Source organism: Magnolia sinica, chromosome 14 (genome assembly GCF_029962835.1).
Source record: "Magnolia sinica isolate HGM2019 chromosome 14, MsV1, whole genome shotgun sequence".
Lineage (NCBI taxonomy): Eukaryota > Viridiplantae > Streptophyta > Magnoliopsida > Magnoliales > Magnoliaceae > Magnolia > Magnolia sinica.
This window is the reverse complement of record NC_080586.1, coordinates 16,473,806-16,479,404: the sequence shown is the minus strand read 5'-3', so window position 1 is coordinate 16,479,404 and position 5,599 is coordinate 16,473,806. Positions and strand designations below refer to the sequence as shown.

Sequence of the window (5,599 nt, the reverse complement as noted above, 5' to 3'; positions counted from 1 at the left end):
ATGGATTGCGCATTTGCATGTAAACTCTGCTGGTTAGCTAGTAAAGTATGTTGGGTGTCTTTTTGAAATTGAAGTGAACTCTGCATAAAAAGATTGAGTGTATCCTCAAGAGATGGTTTCCTAGATTGTGGAGGCACTTGTTGATACTGTGAGAACTGCTGAGGTTGTTGACTGCCAACTTGGGAGTAAGGTTGCATAGGAGGATTTCCAGATGGTCCTCCTTGTTGTGGTCCTTTTACCCAAGAAAAATTTGGATGCCTAGCCCATCCTGGATTGTAGGTGTTTGAGTAAGGATCATTCTCAGTTCTCCTAAAGGTGTTCATAGCATGTACTTGTTCAGAGAGAAATTCTGGAAATGCTGAACTAGATGGACAAGACTGCGTATGATGGGCGAGACTAGAACATATGGCACATGACTCGAGTTGAGTTGTTTGTGGAGGTCCATTATTTAACATTAAAGCATCCACTTTCTTTGTCAGGCTATCAATTTTGGCATAAAGATCTGGCGTGACTCCTACCTCATATATACCCCCTTTCTTCAGTGGTTGAGGGCTTCTTTCGCCTCTATTTGAATAGTCCCATTACTGGGAGTTTTCACACAAGGTTTCAAAGAAATTCCAAGCTTCGACATCACTTTTGGTCATGAATAACCCTCCACTGGTGGCGTCAACCATGCGACGGTTCTAGGGTGTCAGACCGTCATAGAAGTATTGAACCTGTTGCCACTTTTCAAAACCATGATGTGGACATTTAAGAAGTAAATCCTTCCATCTTTCCCAACATTCATGAAAGTGCTCACCCTCTTTTTGTGTGAAATTCGTAATTTCTCTACGGAGGGCATTAGTTTTGTGAACCGGGAAGAACTTGTTTAAGAACTTCTTAGACAATTGGTCCCATGTAGTGATAAACCCAACTCCTAGAGAATTCAACCATGCTTTCGCCTTATCCTTCGGAGAAAAAGGAAAAAGGAGCAAACGGATTGAATCGTCTGAAAAGTTTTGGAACTTAAAGGTGGAGCAAATGTCTAAGAATTCTCTCACATGATGATATGGATCCTCCTTATCTGAACCATAAAAGGAGGGCAACAATTGTATGACCCCAGGTTTAAGTTCAAAGTGTGCTGCCATGGTGGCAGGCAACACTATACATGAAGGCACATTGAATTGGACAAGAACTGAATAATCTCTAAGAGCTTTAATTCCATTCTCTTCCGCCATTTCAAATAGGATGTTTCTAAATGTTCTACGAAAGGTTCTTTCTATTTCAGGATCAAAAGGTGCTAGTTCTATGTTCAAAGATCTACGTCCTGACATAAACTATGTTATCAATATAAGAAAGAAAACTAAACTAAGATGCAACCTAAGATGAATAAAACTAAAAATAAAAAGTTATGAATTCCTAAAAACAAGAGAAAGCTGTGTAAACGAGAATTGGAAGGAAGAACCCGAAAAAGGAGATGATGAATGTCTGAAGATTTGAGAGCTCCTTCTGAAGATAATCTTATTTAGCAGCTTCCTTCATCAATTCCTGTAGACATAACAAAAATAAATTGAATTTCCTAAAATAATGCTAGAAAAATCCTAAGCAACGGTTAATTTCTAAAAAAGAAAGTTTCCAATCTTAGAAATAAAAATCTAAGTTAGTTTCTAAAAAGGAAAAAAATTTTCTAAAACTAGAAAATAGAAAGTTACTTGAAAGAAGAATCAAAATCTAAAATTACAAAATAGGAAATTTCTAAATAATAATAATAATAATAATAATAATAAATAAATAAATAAAACCAAAATTTCTAAAAATAGAAATTAGAAAAAAATAGAAAATTTGGAAAGAGATTACCAAATTAGTAGTTTATGTCAGGACCCTACAAAACAGGAAATAGGTTAGTTTCTAAAAAAAAAAAAAAATTAACCTAAAGTTAGTAAAAAACCTAAGACTATGAATTATGATAAGAGAGAATCCTAAATCCAATTGGACCGAAACAGTCCCCGGCAACGGCGCCAAAAACTTGATGTTTTTTTTAAACCAACCTGATTTAAATGATTTTAAACTCGCAAGTATACGAATCAGATGTGGATATGGTACGTATTACGAGATCGCTCCCACGAGGACTGGTCGTCACAATTCAAAATTAAAGACTCTTCTTAACTAATCCAACAAATATTTGCGATAGTAATTAAGTAAACTAAACAAAAATCAATGGAAAAATAACCGAGATTAATGAGAAAAATTCAATCAAGGAGAAGACTAGGACTTTCGAATCCACCTCTAATTATCATAAACCTTGTTTTACCTATTGATTCACCCTAATTCAGATTGATATCAAAAATAAATAAAGCGCACTCTATGTCCTTGGTCGGGCACACAGAATGTATACTTCCTTAAAGCATATGGATCACGTCTTTCCATCCATGGTCAGGCATGGAGAGATGTAGATTCATGTTTCTTCCTCTATAGGAACCTGTTCATGGTCAGACACAAGCACCTAAAATAATATTCCAAACAACATCCATAACTAGACTTTGGTTGAGCTCTTAGAATGGAGGAGTATGGATATTCCAGTTAAGTACACTAGAGAAAGAAACAAATCAATCAAGTTAAGATTAAATCAACAAACAAGGCTCATTCAAGTTGGAGGCTTCATCTCAGCCCTAGCTAAGGAATTTAGCTACTCATGGAATCAATTAGGAAGATGGAAAAATAAGATTTAAAAAAGAAAAACTTCATTCTCTCTCCACGCTCTCCTCCAAGCTTCCTTGAATCTGATGTCTTCGCTCTCTTCCCTCTCCCTGGCTCTCTTCCAAAACGAGCTTTCCCTTCTGCTTTTTCTCCTGTCTAAAAACGAACTACCTCTCTCAAACGAGCCTTTCAAAACGAACCTTTCTTCTCTCCAAAAAAAACTTCTTCCTTGTATTCCCCTCAAACTCTCGATCCTTTTCTCCCTCTCCCCCAAACGAGCCTTCTTTCCTCTTTCTTATAGCAATCTAGGCGGTGGAGAGACGTGCTAGACTGCGTACAAAGAGTCGGTAGAGAGTTCTTTACGCACCAGTGTGCGTAACTTCTTTACACAACCAAGTTTCAGACGCAAAACCACACATCTTTCCTTGCTCAGTTACCAAATAAATATCGTCCCTTAGGACATTTTTGAGTTGTCTACATGATGGACGGATTGGATTGATCATACGAGCCGTAGAGGTGGGCCACAACCGCTGCAAAAGTCGGACAGCGTCCGGCGTGCGAAAACAGGGCATGCACTGATCTCGCTGCGACGTTGGTGGGGCCCACTTTGTTGCTATATAGATAAATCCAAGCCATCCATTGGATGCAGCATAAAATTTCGGTCAAGAATGGACTGTTTTCACTGTCTGCTGATGCGGCCCACGTGATTTCGCTTCTTGCCATCCATTCTGCTTTTGAACGATTGAAAACCGATCTCTACTGCCATCTGAAATAACGCCACCTTGGCGATGGTAATATGGGCCATTATGGTCTAATAGACGGTCTAGATTGGACCTACAAGCCGTGATGGTGGCCCACAACAGGGGACCGTAAGTCCCTGTTTCCGTTTTTGCGAAGCCGGAAACAGCAACTTCTTTTTTTAAAAAAAAATTGGTCGATCAGCGCCTGCTGACCGACCTTGCGTGTATTGATGCACTGCTAATGTGCGTCCGCACTGTGTGCATGCAGTGCACATGTGAGGTCCATCATGATGTATGCACCAAATCTCCTCCATCCATATGGTTCTCCATATAATTTAAACCGTTGATACCAAAGATGAGCCATATCCAGGGACCAGGTGGGCCCCACTTAAGGAATTAAAGGGCTGATCTAGCCGTTGGGCCACTTTCCGAGATATGAAATGGTTGAAATTTTATGTGTACGGTTTATTTATGCCCCTCATCCCATGTATGAAGTTTCGAGTCAATCGGATGGCGAAAACCATGTGATCTTGCATTCTGGACCATTTTCGGGCCTTTTTAATGTGAACGGCTTGATTTCCTCGGATCCCTGGCATGTGAATTCTTCAGTCTTAGTTCTCTGGGGTGCGTCCCTTGCTCTGGTGACTTCGGAGTGTCAAATCCATGCTTGTAGTAGTCTTTTTCCATCAACGCTCCTGATTTCATCCTGCAACAAAAATATAATTAAAATACTCCGTTAAGCATTATCATATACGTAAAATCAGGTAATAATTGGGGTCTGATATGTAATATTCGACCCTCATCACTTTATCGATGACATTTTGATATACTCTACGAGTCGGGAAGAGCACGAGGAGCACTTAAGAGCGGTCTTGGATACTCTCAGGAAGCATCAGCTTTTTGCACAATTCAAGAAGTGTGATTTCTGGAAAGAGGAAGTCAAGTTCCTAGGACATGTGGTGTCTAAGGAAGGGATTGCTGTCGATCTCGCTAAGGTAGCTGCAGTTCAGGACTGGAAGTAGCCTGGCTCGGTTACTGAGGTGAGAAGCTTTCTGGGTCTAGAAGGCTATTATTGACGCTTCATTTAAGATTTCTCGAAGATAGCCAGACCGTTGTCTCAGTTGACACGGAAAGATTTGAAGTTTTCTTGGAATGAAAAGGCGGAGATAGCTTTTCAGGAGCTGAAGGATAAGTTGACGTCCGCCCCTGTGCTAGTATTGCCAGAGCAAGGGGTTAAGTATACGATATATACTGACGCCTCTCGCATTGGTCTGGGTTGTGTCCTTATGCAGAAGGACAGGGTGATTGCATATGCGTCGAGACAGTTGAGGAAACACGAAGAGAATTACCCTACACACAACCTGGAGTTGGCAACTGTCATTTTCGCATTAAAGCTCTGAAAACATTACCTCTATGGAGAGGAGTTCGAGCTCTTTTGTGACCACAAGAGCCTTAAGTATATCTTCAAGCAGCATGTGTTGAGGGTCAAATATTGAGCTTGATTATGAAGTACCGTGAGTTTAATTCTAGGAGAAAGTAATGCCAACATTCATGAATCTTAGAATTTGAATATCTGAATTATTTTTCATAAATCTCTCGAGTTTGTAGAAATTGTTCTGTAATTCTCAACTTACTTTTTGCATATTTTGCTCGGGACTAGCAAAATGCTGGTTGGGGGTTGTGTTGAGGGTCAAATATTGCATATCAGACCCAGTTATTGCCTGGATTTATGAACATGGTACCGTTTAATAAGCCCATTTTAATCATATTTGTGTTGCAGGGCGTATTTACAAGCCTGGACTGAGAAAAGGTACTGAGAGCATGGATTTAACATTCAGAATGCACCAAGGCAAGGGACGGACTCCAAGGGACCAAGATCGACGGAATTACACGCCAGGGATCTGCGAAAATCGAGAAACTGAAACTCAAGCGGCCTGAAAGTCGGCCAGAATGCAAGATCACGGGGTTCCCACCATCCGTCCAGCTCGAAACTTTATATATGGCCTGAAGACCTTAAATAAGCCGTACAAATCAAAAATCAGCTATTGGACCGCTGTGAAAATGGCCCAACGGTTAGATCAGCCCCTTAAAACCTTAAGTGGGTCCCACCTGATATCTGGATATTCTCCATTTTTGGTCTCAACTGTTTAAATGAGCTGACAAAACAGATAGACGGAGCGGAT

General features: G+C 40.2%; 1 non-coding gene across 1 annotated transcript; it reads left to right on the top strand.

Annotated features, from left to right (window-relative positions):
- Positions 1–732: 732 nt before the first annotated feature.
- Positions 733–839, top strand: LOC131226506 (small nucleolar RNA R71). The gene has a single exon (XR_009161883.1). It is a non-coding gene; the product is annotated as a small nucleolar RNA R71 (small nucleolar RNA).
- The last annotated feature ends 4,760 nt before the right edge of the window (positions 840–5,599 follow it).